The sequence below is a fragment of the Lissotriton vulgaris genome, chromosome 2_2 (genome assembly GCF_964263255.1).
Source record: "Lissotriton vulgaris chromosome 2_2, aLisVul1.2, whole genome shotgun sequence".
Classification (NCBI taxonomy): domain Eukaryota; kingdom Metazoa; phylum Chordata; class Amphibia; order Caudata; family Salamandridae; genus Lissotriton; species Lissotriton vulgaris.
In genome coordinates, this window is record NC_141688.1 from 256,822,034 (window position 1) to 256,840,791 (window position 18,758).

The window sequence follows — 18,758 nt, forward strand, 5'->3', positions numbered from 1 at the left end:
GTTTTTCACAAGATGAATATATGAGTTAAGAAAAGGAAAAAAAAACCTCCGTGAAGTCTGTTCAAGGTGAAATTTGAGTGAGTTATTTACAAACTTCCTTGAACTGAAAGATTACATAATTATTCAAGTAATTTACTGCATTACATTGGGAGTACTCGTGTTTGAAATATTGGATAAAAGTATTACCCAATTGGTAGTACAGTGATATCTCTCTGAATTCAAGAGGTGCGCACTTAAGAAAATGAACTTGAGGAGGAGTTGAGCGAGGCAAAGGATTAACAGTTCTCTGATACCGCAGCTGTAAATTTAAAGTTAATCAGGCGCTAGTTTTTTAATTCCAAAAGTTATCCCCCACTTACCTCTCATCTTTGTTTTATTTTTGGTATCAATCGTCTCCTACAGCAAATAAATAAAGCAGGCGCCATATTGCACTGCCACCTGGTGGGCCATTTTTTCAACGCACGCTCATTACAACTTTTGTTCGGAAAAAGAAGGGATAATAACTGTAACAATTTAAAGACAAGAGGTGGTACTAAAAATGATAAGGGGGTACCAATTAGCACATTAGTTCATTTGTTGAGAGATTTAGCCGCTTAGAATAATCGGCGTGACTGAAAGTGGCAATATCGCCGGACATGGAAGGCTACGTTCATTGAACTGGGTCATTTGGAACATTCCAGTAGGTTGAATTCTCTACATACTCAAGCTTGAAGGTGAAAATCTACCTAGTATAAAGCAGCACAGTAAATATTTAATGCTTTAAAGAAGAAGTGTGATGCATTTTAGCGGCGGAATTCATTGATAGTGCAGGCTGTAAGTATAACTCAATATCTTTTCACTTTGTTGCTAGGAACTAGACCCATCATCACCAGTAAACCAACCGTGGCCTGTTTTTAGTGTCCGTGCAACATTTCTCTTTAACATTTCTAAAGGGAGATCTGAGCCTTAGATTTAAGAAGTTTCTCTTCTTTTCCCTTCATTTATCTGACACAAGCATTTTGATTATTGCGCATTACTTTTATCAGTTTGGGGCGCCAGAGAGTCCAACAAGGTGCACTTGTACCGCCATCTATCTTTTGGAGGTGGATATTACATCTTCACGTGAATTCCTGAATATAATAGCGCATTTAACATGGAGTGGGGCCGGAAGTATAAGTTTCCGCCACCAGTACCGTTTATGGAGGAGGATGAAAAAAACATTGCAGAATGGAGTGAGTGGAATGAATATTTTGAGAATTATATATCAGTTTTTGAGGAAGAGGAAGTACCTCTTATACCTGAGGAAAAGGCTGAAATATTACTTCACAGTTTAGGAACTGGGGGACGGAAAATGTACCACGAAATCGAAAAGGTATTCATGAAAGGAACTGTCGGAAATATTTATGAGAACATCTTGAATGTGTTGGATGAACATGATATACAAGCCTCGTTTGTAAAGGTACACAGGGATGAAGTGTTCAAGGAAAGAATGGATAGCAAAGAGGAAGTTAATGCAAGTAAAATAAACCCGGTGTGTACCATCTTCATTGGCGGAGTAGAGACAGAAATAATCTCAGACTCAGGATCACGTTATAGTGTGGTAAGCAAGAGTGAATGGAATAGAAAATTAGCTAACAAATATGGAGATGAATTGAAAGAGGCCAACATATCCCTAAAAACGTACACAGGGGAGGACATCAACGTAATAGGATACAAAGTTATGGATTTAATTTACAAGGGAAATAATACTAGGAGTACCATATATATAACGGAAAGTGGACCCACCATGCTAGGGTGGAAGGATCAAAAGAAATTGAGAATATCACTAAATGGAAAAAGGAAAGAACACATGAGTGAGCTGGCACAGATCCAAAGCATGCATGTAACAAAGGGTGGAACATTGAATGCTCGAACGCCGCCATCTAAAGGTTCGGTAGTTTTTGAAGGAGCTGCAAGTAATAAAGAATGTGGAAAAGAAGTAGCTAAGGACAAACTTAAGGAAAAACGAGAAACTTACCAAAGTTGGGTGGACTAAAGAGAAATACGTAAGAAACACGAGAGAAAAGGCAGTGAAGGTAAAGTTGGGAAAAAAGGAGAATTCGAAAGAAAGGGAGAGCGCATAATTACTACAGCAAAAGAGCGGGAAAGGATAAAATGTAAGAGTAACCAATTTAATCGCAAAGAGACGTGGCAAAGAAGCACATCGGCCGAGTTCAGGACCAAAACGAGGGAGGAGTACGGGGACAATTATGAACAGGAAAGAGAAGTGGACTCAAGTTTGTTTGAGTCTAAGGGTGAGAATAAAGGAAAATACTTTCAAAGGCCTTATAGTGGTAAGTTGGAGAGTGAGAGTAAGGAAATGCAGAAAATACTAAAAGATTCCCCATTTAAAGTCCTGTCAGGTAAGAAGGGTCTACTCTATGATTATAGGAGAAAGCATAAGTGTTGCGGCCCAGAAAACACAACTGAGTTCTCCTATGGTAGTCTCGTGATGGAACAGGAGGACAGACTTAGGGCAGAAGAGGCTCATGCTAATGATCTGGAGCTGTTTGAAATGGAATTCGATAAAGGTTTGGATTCTGGGTACGGCCAAGGAAAGGAGGGTAGAAGATGGCCTAGACCAGTCACAGAGGATGACATTGAAAGAGAGACTTATTGTGTCAGAGGGAGTTGTCGGGGAGTGTCCTGGCCCAAGTTACTGCCTAAGGAAAAAAGAGCGTTACCACCAGGATCACCCTTCCTGAGGAGTGCGGAACTCTATGGTGAAATAGACTGTTGGGCATGTTCAGACAAAGGGGAGCCAAAGGTGAAAAAGTGATGTGGCACACATACCTGTTTTTAACCTATGTCATGAGGCTTATCAAAGAGATAATAGGAAGAGTAATGGTGGGGTGGTAGTAGAGGTGTTCAAGGGATCGGAAGAATCGGCTACACCCATTGTAAAACAAAGTTGTTCATCCCCGTGTGAGAAAGGTCAGGACATTGTGTGGGACCTAGCGGAACAAATGAACCAAACGTTCTAGAGTTCTTCCAGTTAGTTCGATACAGAGGTTAACCAGAAGGTTTTATAGTTTACTTTTAAAGTTGCCCATGATAAAGCTCCATTCCACTTCCCCTGTTTACCCCTGGGACAGTCTCCGCTGGCACTGGGTTGGGGGATTACCCTTCCCTTCCAGGTTGTTCTTTCTTTGAAACTTAAGGGGGTCGTCTTCCCTAGACTCCTACTTTTCATGTTGCGGTTCTTTTTCTTCTCTCTTGTAGTCTTTCCCTCTTCCCTGTTTCCTTTTCTTTTGTTGTTCTCTTTCGGTCTCTCTCCATCTCTCTCTCTCCCCCCCCCTTTCCCGTTTCCACGCCGCCTCTTAACTCACCCCTCTTTTTCTCCATTCTCCCTCTAACTGCTTTCTCTCTCCCCTGCCTGGGGCTCTGTATTTCCATTTCCTCTATTCTCCTTAGGGGGGAAGGTGTGTTGTAACCTTACTTGCTGTGACTTCCCCGTTACCCACCCCTCTCCCCTCTCCCCACTTGGTATGGTCCGCTCTGCCTCCGGGAGCGCGAGTTAGAATGTTCGTAGTGAGAGTCAGCCGCCAAGCTGGGAGCACCTGTTTACATATGACTGAATAAAATTCAATCTTGGAACCTTCTTTGAGTAGTGATTCTTTACTACAGTATGGTTAAATGAGACTTTTTATGTAGGAATGATAGCTGAGAGAGTAGCTTTATCTTTAGCTAAACAATTATTTCATAATGTTATTATGGTCAAATCGGTACCAGGGATAGAGCCATAGTTGCTTTTTGACATACAAATTCACCAGTGTCATATTTTTTTTAGGTTGGTTTGTTTCATCAGTTGTTGTATCCAGAGGGGATTTGGCACAAGTGTACTGATTCCCAATATGTTCCTGTAATTTGCCTTTTAATTATGATACTTTACACAATGTGATGATATGTCCTATGTATGAACATTTTCATCATACATTTTTAGAACCCCTCTTTTTAACACATCTTTGATCAGGTTAGGTCAGCCGTTTTGATTTTACAACTTTTAACTTCACAGTCAATTTGTTATAATGTATCAAGATTTCTTTTGGGTATTTACAAAGCAGCAGGGTAAGAGACACTTTTAGTGGTGTTGATTGCTAAAATTTTGTATATACCGTGTTATTGTGCTTATTTTTGTTACAAAGCTTTTTTATGTATTTAAATGATTTTATTGCTAAAACGAATACATATTATGGTGATGATAGGCCAACCCACATAAGTGTGGTACAATTTTTATCAGGAGAAGTATGGGTACACAAAATAGCAGAACATTGTCCTTATCAATTGAATTTCTCAACATTATTGCCTTCCAAATGTAAGCCAGTGTGCAAAAAGAGTTTGCAGTAGATACTCTGATTCACATGATGCATGATTAACCTCAAAATGTATAGTTGTAAAAATAACTACTTCCCTACGTCAGTATCTTGGACAGCTTTATAAAATATATAGGTTTCCAGAATATCAATTTTCCATTTGTTAGATTTCACCACATGAATTGATTCATGGCCGGTACACAATGAGAAATCAATGTAAGCTGCTGCTCAATTCTTGGCAACAAAGCTTGCCTGAAAGTGTACTTTCCCCATTACACCAGGCTGTCTACAATCATAAAAATCCTTCATACAAATGTCTAACTATACTCTACAGCCACACAGAAAACATGCAACCTTGAGAGTGTCTTATTCTCCATCCTGGCTTCTCTCAAGGCCATTAATATAAGGCCCCTGTGGAAGTGGGTGCCAATCTTCTAAAAATGGATGGAGGGACTCTTTCACTGCTCTTGGCCGCCCTAAAAACTCCAAAAAACACGCTGACTTTTACATCAATGCCTTCCCCAATGCTCATGTGGCCTGTGGGGGTCTTCTATATAATAGCAGAGGATGGGAATATTTTCTTTTTACCTTTCATTTATTATTGCGCTCGTCCAGGTATAGGAGTGTGGGTGCCCCAAATCCTTTCTAGGCAATCAGCGCATGCTGCAACAGCTTCTGCGATGCATATGCAAGACCTCTAATCTGACCTGTAAATCCTTCAAAGTAGAATTAATCTGAACATTTCACAGAGATGCAACCTTGATAGAGAAGTATTCACATGAACATATTATTCTTTAGTTTTTCATTTATTTTCATTTTCATGATTTAGAATTGAAAAAACATTTTTTGTCATTTTTTAGTAGTTTTTAACATAGAACAATAAGAAGTTTTTGATTCAATACTGAATAAACAATATATTTACAGTAATAAATTTGTTTTGAACCCCACAATAAAAGCTACACAGTGCTATCAGTCTCTCTATCATTCATTCTACCTCATTCATTCTAATTCCACACATGCTCATACCAGTAACAAAGTACAATAAAAAACAACAAAAGACATCAATGCATCTGAGAATCCCACATGATCATTTGTAGATGAGTTTCCATGTTTTTTCGCTTGGTGGGTTCTATATTAAATGTAACTTCTTCTTTTTGGTTCTTATTCCTTCTATATTTCTTTATGCAAAGGTCTCAGATGTATAGGGCCTACATACGTTTCGGTGAACTATTTAATTTGCATCACCTTCATCAGAGCCAAACAAATACATAGGCATACAAATATTAAAAATAAGAGGGTTCTACACATTTGTAAAGAAAAGGAACCGCTTTTCAAGATGCAGTTTATTGATTTGCTTTAAAATTTTATTTTATGATGCTTATAGCTATTATCAGACACACTCACAGTGTCTATTTGCAAAGTTGTAAAGGTCTATTCAAATATAGATGGAGAGCTGGATAGATTTGTTGTCCTACTTTTCTTTAAAAGACTGAGTCCTTAGAGATCTACACATCAGTTATTGACAATAATTATCTTTCTTCTTTGAATGGTTGTACGTCTGGAGTCGGCTCTAATTAACTTATGTTATCCTGTGCCATATTGCAGTTGCAGCTTAAAAAGTCCGTATTGCTCTTTCGTACAAACGTGGTGGTCACAGTCCTGATGACTTCTTCCACATCCACCCTTAGCAAGTGGGACAGGGGAGTGAGTTATCTTTTGCTCCCCATATCACCCAGAATAGAGAGTAAGTGAGGGAATGTGCAATGTTATGCTCTGTAAACGTGGGGATCCAAACATCTCGGACCAAGCCTCCATGGCAAAGGTGATGGAAATGTGATGGCTCCCCGGTCCTAGGGCCACCTATAATTTGTGTGATGGCACTAACAAATGTTCCCTGGGGAATCCTATAGCAACATGGGCTTTCCAGGGGTGGAACTAAATCCAAATTGGGAACTCATTCCATATAGTAGTGATGCTAGGATCCAGGGGCACAATTGCAGATATTTACTTTGCTGCTCAAGAGCAGCTTTTCAAAAGGCCCTATTGTGCTGATATGATTGGGCGTTGTTGTGCCTAGCTCCTGGTGGTATGCCTCAGCCACCAAGAGTGTAATTTCAAATGGGCTTTCCTAATGATTTTCATCTGATTTTACCAAACCTGCCACTGCTGCCACCTTCATCTGTCATTCAGGGTTTGGAAAGAGCTCAAGACATGCCCTCCTGTTCTGGCATTTGCTAGTCTCTGGACTTGCAGTCTTCCAGGAACAGAGAGACCACTCACCCTGCCTCGACTCCCCATGCATCCAATGATTTTCAACTTTTATAGGGTGCCTATGACTCCAGGAGGAACCTAGAGGGACACTCTTAGGGCACCTCCAGCTAGCACCTGTCCACAGAAGTTCACTGGGATCCTATTTCTTCTGGATCACTAGCCACTCCAATCTATAATGTCCCCATGAGGGAGGTGGGAAGCCCTTGTTACAAGAATCCAAGGAAACGATTCTAGAGTGGCATGTTCCGGCTAGCAAGAGTGGGATTTCACATGGGTTTTCCTAATAATTTCTCACTGATTTTACAATCTCTGGCACTGTTGCTTCCTTCTTTTATCACTCAGGGCCCAATAGACCTTAGCATGTCTTTACATTCCTAACCCTTGCAAGTCTCCTGGCATGGGGCCTTCCTTATACAGACCTCAAGACCCCTAAGGCAGACCACTCGGCCTACCTGCACTCCCCAAGCACCTAAGGCCCTCCATTACTTACAGAGTGACTGGTGTCCAGGAGAAGTCTAGAAGGAGCATGTCTATGCCACCTCCCGTTAGTACAAGTAAGCAAAGTCCATTGGGAACCTCTTCATTCAGGTTCCAGCAAGTCTAGTCCTATTGTCCCCAAGAGGGAGTTGGGGAACCTGTGTCACAAAAGCTCAAGGATATAATTCCAGCGGGGGTCCTTCCACTCTAGACAGGAGTTCATACACACAGTGTGTCTGTTGTTTTTTACTTTCCTATCGTTTAACTTTTCTTGAAGTCTCTACCCCTTTGCTGGGCTAAGAAACAGAGGTGAAGAGTTTCAGAAAGTAGAAGTCTATAACTCATCAGCATTCCACTCCTAACTTACTCTTTAGGATTATAGTGTGAGGAGGTGATCCGTAAAGTCTCCTGCCCCATTTATTTTGCTTTATGGCCTCCAGGTCGTAGGAATTCAGCTGTTAGTAAATCTCCCTAGTCTTACTCCATATACTCATCTGATTAAATGATTTGAGTTGTAACTATCCGGGCTTATATTTTAAATAAATGCTAATAGAGAAAGAAGCTCTGGGATGAACACAGGTGCTCAGTGGCCTGGACACAGGTCTGCACACAGGTGCTCAGTGGAGGCTATTGTGTTGGTGGGTACAAGATTTTTGGACTCTGATGCTAATTACTAAGCCTCTACACCAAGAGGAAAATGGACTTGGAAGCCAGCCATCTCTATTGGGGAAACTTAGGAAGGTATTGAGAGAGAGAAAATTAGGCAACTTCTTATTTTATTTTGAAGGTTTTGTATAGCGCAAACAAGACCCTTACGGGTATCAGAGCGCTTTACTGTGTAAAGGTAAGTAATTGAAAATAAGCATAGAGAGATATAAGTGAGTCTACTACAGAATGTTCACAAATACTATATAAATATATATATTACAGGTGTATATGGAAAGTTCAAGTAAATTTAGCCATGAGAATAGCTTTCACTTCTTTTTTGAAGAATGCAGTAGACAGGTTCTGTCTCGGTTCTTTGTAGTGGAATGGTGGTGTTTCAGGAATGTATGTCTCGCAAGGCCAAGGTGCACCCAGAGCATACACTTCCAGAATGATACATTAAGCCTAGGTAATGGGCAGATGAGTGGAACTAGTAAAGCAAACAATAATAATATTTCATATAGAATACCCAAGTCTAGGAATTATTGGGTCTCATTGAAGGAATTCCAGTAACAAACCAAAGGAATACAGGAAATCCCTCCCATAACTCAGAAAACTAGATATTGGAGGATGTGGCCTTATGATTTAGGAGGACACTGAGTTGAAAGCACACCAGGGACTGCTTCATACATGCAATGCATTTTCTTTATAGGTGCGTACAGTGCAATGAAGGAAAGTGCACAGTTTTATGATGAATGTCCTACCCTCAGGACAGCCTCGGACTCGCGCGACCCTTGGAGCGCTCGTTCATGTGAAAAATGGATCAGCTGCTTTAAGGCCCCTTTGTGTTTTCACAGTGCAGATGGCAACCCACCTGTACTTTGAAGGGGGGATCAGATATCCACTTGCAAGAAGATGCAGTCAGTGACTACACCAACATGTAAGGGGATGTCTGTGGGCCATGGGAACCTTTTCCCCCCTCCAGAGGACTGCTTTCAGGTGGCGTACTGACAGTGCGCCACCATTTAGGTGGTGCACTGTCAGTGCTACTCCTGACAGCTACTTTGCCTTTGTGCCCGCGTCGGTAATAGGTCGCGGGCGCAGAAGCAAAGGGATTCTCGAATTTGCATAGGGATCGACCTCATGCAAATGAGTGAACCCCCCTAAACATAGCACTTGCACTGTATGTGCACCAACAGAACAGGATGCCCAAATGTCTGCTGCCCCTTCTGTAATACCAAAGTGCACCTGGGGCATGCCAAGCAGGCACAATCGCCCATTGCGCCCGGGGCACTTTGTGCAATTTGGCCCCAGGATAGGATAACACCAGAACAGGAAGAAGCCAAACAAAGATGCTGGTGAGGTCAGACAACAGCACCAAGAATCTAATTATTCTAGCAATGAATAGGTGCAAAGAACACAATGGTAACTGAGAAAGGTATTTAACTAGGAAGGAGCAGGCATGGAGTACAATGATCCAGGAATAGGAGAATAGTGTTCAAACTACAATCAAGAAAACATACATCTAAGCAATTGATAGATAACTGGCAATGTCAACTGTAGTAGTGTATTTTGTAAAGCGCACAGCTGCCCCAACGGGGCATCCCAGCGCTGTATAACGCTGTAGAACCCTTCCTGGCTCTCCCTGTGAGATGCCCCTCCTGGGCACCCCCAAGATTGAAGCCAGGCATCCCAGTGTTCTAGGGGCCGTTGTGGAGATTAAGCAAGCTATTGCCCAGAGTTGCAGCGTGGGACCCATGATTAGAGTAGGCGCTGAGGCGAGAATTATCGAGTCCGCGGACATTGAGCCCAAGACCCTGCCGCGTCGGGACTTGAACCCTGGTCCCAGGCCTGATCTCTGCTTTAGAGTCTGCCGCTCTAACCAGTGAGCCACACTTCTCTACAACTGGTACATCATTAGTTCCCTCTGCTATATCTTGGGCCTTATTATGAATGGTATTGCTGCTTATCTGATAAGATGTCTCACCTAAACCCAGGAAGCCTCAGCTGTCCTCTAGATTCTCCATTCCTTTTTTTACCTGAATCTTTTCTTGATGTTTGTACATACCCATAGATCAAGGTGCCATTTGATCTTCCGAAGGTATTTTCTTGACAGAAACGCTTGTACACCCATGTGTGGGATAAGCGAGGGAGACTATTGTCTGTCCAGGTTAGTACCTACAGACAGGCAGCACTCTCAGAAGGATCCCATAATAAATTATTGTAAGAAAATGGGTTATTAGTTGACGAGGTGGAAGGTCTACTCAGGCAACAACCACAATCCTTGTCAGGATGAACCCAGAGAGTTAATAAATTAACCTGTGCTAACCCCCCTAGTAACCTGACTGCACAAAAGCAATCAGGCTTAATTTAGAGGCAATGTGTAAAGAATCTAAAATCCCAAACTAATTTAGAGAAATAGAGTAAATGTCAATGCATAAAGCTTTAGCAGATGAAACAAATGCAATCGGTAGAACCAGAAATATGGAAGTTTAAAAATGTTAAGTGAAAATAGCATTAGGAGCACAGAGCGCCACTCATTGCCATTTTGGTTGCACTAGAATGGATTAATGTCGCTGATGCAAGCCAACCATGATGCAACATGTGTTGGATACATGGTCAGTCTCAAGGTAAGTGTTGTGAGATGTTGATGCTGTAGTGCAAAGCGGGGGTCCTTACTCTTGGCACAAACTGGTCCTTGCATGGTTACAAGGAGCCCAAACTTCAATATGTTCACCATTTCTAGAGCAGGAGTGCACTTTGATGCCTGCCAAGTTGTCCAGGAACAGAAGAGGCATCTCTTACCATTAGAGACTCATTCTGGCAGAGGCCAACAAGGCTCAGGGAGGTCCAGTTGCAGCAGGTTAACTGGGCAGTTGCTGGAAAGCATCTGTTGTGTTCCTGTAGTTCATAGGAGAAGTCAGTTGTGTTCCTGTAGGAGATGTCAGCCAATGCGCCCTTGCAGTAACTCTGGTTAGCTGGGGATGAAGGCGAGCAGGTCCAGTCATCCTTCTAAGACAGTAAGGCGGTCCGTCAAGCAGTAAGGCAGTTCTGTGGATGCAGGGCAGCCCTTCGTCTTTAATTTCCACATGTCCAGCAGGGTCTGATGAGTGTCTCTGGAGGTCCAGTATTTATACCATGTGCCACACATTATGTCAGGAAGGACTCCCTGCCCTACCCCCACATCTGTTTCGGGAAAGTTGATTCACTTCCCCGCTCAAGGCTCCAAACTGTCTGAAGTAGAAAGGGCAGGGCAGGCCCTGGTGTCAGTAGTGTAAGTAGTGTAGGTAGGGCTGAGTACAGCTCCTCCCCAGCCGCGCTACCAGGATGACCCACCATATCCACTTTTAAGCCCCTTTTATGTTACTGTGTGGAAACAACACACAAAGCGCAACATCAGAATCAGTCACAGTCATATGACCCAGAACACTAACTGAAGACTCAAATGGTGAGGACAATAAATTGCCAACTTTCTAAAAGTGGCACTTTAAGAGTTGTGAATTAAAATCATCAGACTTTAGCATTAAAGAGGGGTTAGAATTACAAGTGAGTGTTTAACAGCGAATTTTTATCTGCACACAATGCATAGTTACCTATTAAATGTTCAAGGTAACACATTGTTAGTCAATGGGAGGGAAAGACCTAGCAACAGTGAAAAATTACTTAATGAATTTTTCTCTGGCCAGATATGTAAAAATTAAGAACCCATACTTTTTAAATACAATGCACCCTGCCCTATGAGCCATTAGGGCCTACTCTGGTCTGTTATGCCAGATCGAAATGGCAGATTAAACTGCTCTACAGGCCGCAGTATCTGGCCTCAGCGCCATGTTTAAAACAGCTACTTTTGTGGATGATGCAGGCCCACTAGTTTCATTTAATTTAACGCCCCTGACTACATGTAGTACCCATTTACTAGGGATGTACAACTAAATTACATGTACTAATCAGGTAGGTCCAAATTAGATGTTTTAGGGAAAGAGTACAAACGGTTTACCACTTGTTAGCAGGGAAAAGTGTGCTGAGTCTTAATGCCAACAGCAACAGATTCAGCAATAAAAGGCAGAGGGTTTGGAGTGACCCTTTAAAAACGGCCAGGCCAACAATTACGATATGGAGTGTCCATTCCACTTCTTAGGTTACCCTGGGAGCTCTACTCTTTCTGCAGGGCCTTGCTCGGATTTGTCCTGTTTGCTGATCTGACCTGGAAGTTTCGCCTGATCCTCGCCTAGACCCACTGTATCCCAACCTTTCCTGTAGAGCCCTCCAGTTGGCAACTAATGCCCACCAGAATCTATTCCTAGTTGAACTCCATTTTCCAGCACCTCATCTCTCAGCACCTGTCTCAAGCGGAAAGCATCTATGAATTTCCCAACATTTTCCAGAATGCATCTTTCCAGGAAGCTATATTGCTGCGTTTCCAAGCATCGCTAGGAAGTGGCATGCCCAGCAATTGATGAGATGGTTTTAGTTTCCAGTTCGCACTGTACGTGAATTGACCTCTTTATACCTGGTTATGCAATAGGCATCTGCCTACGGAGCACATGTTATTCTGGGGTGTTGCAAAATAAGTGTGAGTCGAACATGCTACGCTCCAGACAACGGTACATTCCATACTTTACCCTGGGACCAGAAGACACCAGTTCCTGCTGGCCAGCAATACAAATCCACCGTAAGAAAGAAGATATACGAGAGACCTTATCACTGCATCTCTCTCCTGCACAGAAACCCAGAAAAAGGGAGAATGCTGAACAACATTATTTCTGGTGGAATCCACAAAATGCACAGATTAACATGCAGACCGTCACGCCCACGACCCTGCCAAACACACCAGTAACACCTTTCAACCATGCATATACTACTGACATAGAGACACCAATGGCCACATTGCCATACTCACAGCATGAAGCGATGTTCACATGCAGACACAGAACAGAACAAGTAGAGAAATCATCCATGCACATACACACCAACATACACCCAGGCACCAATTCAAACATTCCAAAAGCATCCAGCAAATGTGAGCATACAGGCTCCAATCAGCACACAAACACACCTGAAACACTAAGACACATGGAGACCAAGACACGAATAGAAACCCATTCACTTACAACAAGGTACATGAAGAACACATGCAAACACAGGATACACACCAGCAGTCACACTTACAATAACGGAGGACATGCCTCGAGGGACAGACAAACACATCTACTATGCAGGCTCCTATTTTCAGTCATCCATCCATGTGTTCATCCATCCGTCTACAGACTCCCTCACTCGTTCACTCTAACAATCACTCACACACCCACATATTTATCTATTCATGCAGTCATATAACCCACACATTCCTGCAGCACTCACTCACTGACTCACCCTTACAAGCACTCACTAATCAACGTATTGATCTATTCGTACAGTAATAAATATGACCCACAGATTTATCAAGTCAGGCACTCATTCATCCAAGAGTTGATTCGATCTTGCATTCGCCCAATTACTTATCCAAACAAGCCAATTGTATCAATGAAGAATCACTTTCACTGATAAAGCCAGACCTACTGACTTTGTCAATGTGCTGGGCCTGATCTATGTGCCTCTGTATGTTATGGATGACAGAAGGTTGTATGATTCTTTTTTAACAAAAGAAAGATGCCATATACAGCAGTGTATGTGTTAACTCCTGACATGCAAGACAAGATTTTCTTGCAGACACATCTCTGGCGCTCTCTGCAGCATCTCCCCCGTGTTTGCATTTGTAATCCCCCCAGTCCCCCTGAGCTAGTACAGATGCTGGCGCCAAATCAGGAACCATTGCATCGGTTTCCCTCTGATTCCCTTCCTTCGGGCTTTCCTTTTCACAGCGATGATGTATTCTCCATAATCTTTGTGGACGTCTCCTCCCTGGGCCTGCACATCTGAAATTATTGAATTTCCCACAATACTTACCTTCTTTCCAGCAATCAAGCTCTGCCTTTTCTTCATAGGACCAGCAATCTGCAGCGCCTCCTGCAACAGCCCCTTCTTGGTTACTTCTTGCATTCATGTTGACAGCATTTTGATTACTCAGCTCAAGAAGAAATTCTTTTTGCTTCCACTTAAACAAAAGTTGCTGAATATTGCAGCACACTGTGCGAGTCTCATGCTATAGTGCTGCAAACATCCTTAAAAACATAGGGCCCGATTCCCAAAACAAATGTAAGACAAAATCCTATACTTACTTTTTTTGGTATTCACAGAAGTTAGGATTTTGTCTTAAAACACACTTAAGACAAACTTAAGACAAAATCCTAACTTCTGTGAATACGAAAAGTAGTAAGTTGAGAATTTTGTCTTAAGATAGTTCTGTGAATCGGGCCCTTATAGTTCACATTGTGGCATAAAATGAGACCTTCTAATGCAAGGTCTAGTGGATTTATCCTGAATTTGTGACTCATGTTGGGGCGGTCAGAAACTGCTGTGGGCCATTAAGAATGTGGTGCCAAATGATTCTGTGCAAAATAACATTTAAACTGGGAGCAATCCACAATTTTGTGAACACAAATAACTGGGCCAGAGCGAAAAATTCCATTCCTTTTGCGCAGTTTGCTGAGTTTTTACCACTCCGACCTCTGCAAAGCTCAAGGAGTTCTAAAAAACTCAGGGGCATATTATCAAGCAAGGGCGATACATTATCGTCGCTGTTATAGGCAGGAAACTGCCTCTAAAGCGGTGATAATGGGCTTGATGAGGGCTAGCGCGCGATAGCTGGAGAGTTGTGCATTGTTTTACCTTCCGCCCTGCTGATTGCGAGTAGCGGCGGTTTATCTTAACTGTATTTTAATTTGTGCCACTATTGCGCTGTAACTAACCTGTGTTCAAAGTTGACAGGTTACTGACTTAATTTTTGTTTCAGGGGATTCACGGCGGCCGGCTGAGGGCTGATCGCTGGGGCGGGCTCTCAGCAGCCACGGGCGCCATCTTGGGTCGGGTTGGCCGCTGCACGGGACCCTTGACACACCCCCCTTGTCACTCCTCTATTTAGGAGTCAGCACTTCCTTTCCCCAGCGATTGCGACGCTGCCCGGTGGCAGAGGGCTAGCGCGCGATAGCTGGAGAGTTGTGCATTGTTTTACCTTCCGCCCTGCTGATTGCGAGTAGCGGCGGTTTATCTTAACTGTATTTTAATTTGTGCCACTATTGCGCTGTAACTAACCTGTGTTCAAAGTTGACAGGTTACTGACTTAATTTTTGTTTCAGGGGCTTCACGGCGGCCGGCTGAGGGCTGATCGCTGGGGCGGGCTCTCAGCAGCCGCGGGCGCCATCTTGGGTCGGGTTGGCCGGCGCACGGGACCCTTGACACACCCCCCTCGTCACTCCTCTATTTAGGAGTCAGCGCTTCCTTTCCCCAGCGATTGCGATGCTGCCCGCTGGCAGAGGGCTAGCGCGGGATAGCTGGAGAGTTGTGCATTATTTTACCTTCCGCCCTGCTGATTGCGAGTAGCGGCGGTGTATCTTAACAGTATTTTAATTTGTGCCACTATTGCGCTGTAACTAACCTGTGTTCAAAGTTGACAGGTTACTGACTTAATTTTTTTTTCAGGGTCTTCATGGGGGCCTGGCTGAGGGCTGATCGCTGGGGCGGGCTCTCAGCAGCTGCGGGCGCCATCTTGGGTCGGGTTGGCCGGCACACGGGACCCTTGACACACCCCCCTCATCACTCCTCTATTTGAACGGCCACCATGTGACGAGCGCAGCGGGCGCGACGAAGGCGCGCCGGAGTTGTGCCTGAGTTAAGCCCGTCTGCGCCCGTCCGCCGCCGGCAGGGGCTAGGGGCATCCCACTCTGCCCATCTGATTACCTATTCGTTACCTCAGCTTTGCTCCTACTGGACCCTAGGTTCTATCCTACCCTCTGTATCCTCCTGTGTGACTTCCCTTGGCTTGTTCACCTCGCCCCCTCGCTCTCCCCCGGATATTGTTTCTCAGTTGATATCCTTGCCCTTCTCTCCACCCCCCACCCCCCTCCCCTCTTTCACTTCTCATACACCGGTATTTAACATCTCGGCCTCCCTACTCAATACCAGGTCAGCTGTTCAACATCAGTACGAGCTATTCGATTATATTGATACGCACGAACCTGACCTCTTGTTTTTAACTGAGACCTGGTTCAAGGCTGACTCCCTGCCCAACGTTCTAGCTGCATTGCCCCCCTCACACTCTGCCTGAGTGGATCGGCCGGAGGGCAAGACGGGCGGTGGAGTGGCCTTGATAGCTCGCGCTGATCCCCACTTCCAGATGCTCCCCTCCCCCCTAATCCCAGAAGTAGACTACTTGGTAGCGCGTTCGACCTCATATCAAATATCCTTGACCTGCGTTCTTATCTACCGACCCCACGACCCACCCCATCTTTCATTCCCAGCTTCCAAGAGCACCTGGCTACACTGGCGATAAACAATTCGTCAGTCCTAGTCTTAGGGTACCTCAATTTCTGGCCAAACGATCCTGCTCAAAGCTCCCATTCTAAGGAGTTTACTGATCTCATGACCAGCTTTAATTTTGTACCTCATATTCATAGCCCTACCCACATTCACGGTCATGCATTGGACCAAATTTGAGCTCTGAATGTCCTCACAACTCCCCCCATAATTTCTCCCTGTCCCTGGTCGGACCACTCACTTATTTCATTTTCCCTTGCCCTAGCCCCCAGAGTTAAGCCCTTGCTCCCCAAGAACACCTGGATCAGGAAATGGGGCAAAGCCGATATGCTGTCCCTCTGCTCGTCCTTGTCCTAGACCAGTCCTGACCTCTCAGGTCTCGCTGCCCCAGCTCAACTGGTAACCATCAATAACTGGCTGACTCAAACGGGCGATGTATTTGCCCCCCTGAGACGGATCAGGGTCAAACGGGCCCATGCAGCTAACAGGTGGTTCAACTCTGACCTCAAGGTGAAAAAATTACCTGCACGGAGAGCTGAGCGAGCTTGTAGGAGAGCCTATTGTCCTTCACTAAAATCTGTATACCTCTCTGTCCTACAGACTTATAAAAAAGGCATCCTCGAGGCTAAGACAGAATACTACTTAGGCAGGATACTAGCGGCCGAGTCCCAGTCCAAAGAGATCTTTGCAACCGTTCATGAACTGGCAGCATCCGACAGAGCAACGGCTAAGATTCCCCCCTCCCAGCATCTGTGCAACTAGCTCAATGAGTTTTTCATTGAGGAGGTCGCCCAGATCAAAATTAACATCCCACCTCCTTCGTCAACATTTGTCAATACTTCCCCCCCTCCAATTGCCTCTAAATTGGCTAGTATCCCCCTGCTGACCAAGGACTCACTTCTTCCTCTGCTCCGACGGGTGAAGTCGGGTTCCCCCCTGGATTTTGGTCCCGCCCACGTCCTAAGAACGATCTTCTCGGCATGCCCTACCCCCCCTCACTTTCCTCAATGATTCATTAAGTAACGGTGTTGTCCCCAGCTCTCACAAATCAGCGGTCATTATCCCGATTCTAAAAAAAGCTGGCGCTGATCCCCTATCCCCATCCAATTACCGCCCCATTTCCCTTTTGCCCTATTTGGGAAAGGTCCTAGAAACACATGTCACCAGCACTTTGAGCACCTATGTGGAGGCAAACCATTGCCTCTCTCCCTGTCAGGCGGGCTTTCGACCTCTGCACTCCACGGAGAAGGTAGTGATCTCAGTGATGGACGGACTCCGTGAGGGAATTGACACCAACCTTTCGCAAGCCTACGTCCTGCTGGACCTGTCTGCCGCTTTTGACACGGTGGATCACTCCATCCTCCTCACCCGTGTCAGGGCGGCGGGCATAGAGGGCTCAGCCCTCTCTTGGCTTAAATCTTTCCTGTGCGACAGGGCACAGGCTGTCCATCTCGCTGGCTTCGCTGCCTCTTCACGAAAGGTGGAGTGCAGCGTCCCCCAGGGCTCTTCTTTATCCCTTCTTTTGTTTAATTTATACATCTATCCCCTCATTTTTATGTTGCAGCAGCTCGAGGTCACGGTGTTCAACTACGCCGATGACCTCCAGCTAATTTTTAATCTTTCCCACTCCCCTTCTTCTGCCCAGAACTTTCAAACCGTTATGTTATTCATTCAGGACTGGATGAACTGCAACCACCTCAAACTCAACCCTGACAAGACAGAGCTGGTCTTGACAGGAGGTGGTTGCAGCCCCTGGTCCCCTCCCTTTTAGCCCCCTTCACTTGGTGTCCCCCCACTCCCGGTCCCTAAAGTTAAAACCCTCGGGATCTTCCTCAATTCTCAACTCTCTGTACACACCCAGGTCAGCTCGGTGGTATCTTCCTGTTTCTTCTCCCTCCGGACAATTAGGAAAATATCCCGCTTTTTCTCCCTCCCTGCACTTAAGATAATTGTGATGGCAATGGTGCTCTAGCGCCCTGATTATGGGAACATAATCTATAATGGCGCGCCGGCCTACGCTATACACCGCCTGCAACTAATGCAAAATCAGGCTGCTCGCCTGATCCATGGGCTACCCAAATTCCACCGGGTTACCCCACTGCTGAAGTCGCTGCACTGGCTGCCTGTGAGAGAGCGGGCCCAATTCAAGCTAGGTTGCCTCACTTTTCAGGCCAGGATGGGCACCGCCCCTGAGTTTATTTGCTCAGCCATCAGGCCCTATTTGCTGGGTAGAGAACTCCGCTCCACTCATATGGCACTCCTGGCTACACCCCGTTTCAAGAAAAAGAAAGCAGGCGGGGCGAAATTCCGGATCCAGTGTCTGATCAAAATGGAGATTCAGGTCTCCCAAAATAGAAAAGTTAGCGGATCTCACCACTGACGAGCTAATCAACTCTAACAGAGCTTCACTAAACTTGGACGCAGGACCCGGAGGTCGGTAGATATAGAGCCCAGAAAATGTAAAATGCTCCCTTCCTATGACACTCAGAACCTCATCCTCCTATTTGGAGTTCCGGAAAAATTTGAAAACATTCTTATTCTCCAGAGCCTTCGCTGCCTAGTCTGTCCTTCTGCTGTTGCCGCTGGTCGTAGTCCTTAAAGCGCCATGAAACCGCTGGGTAT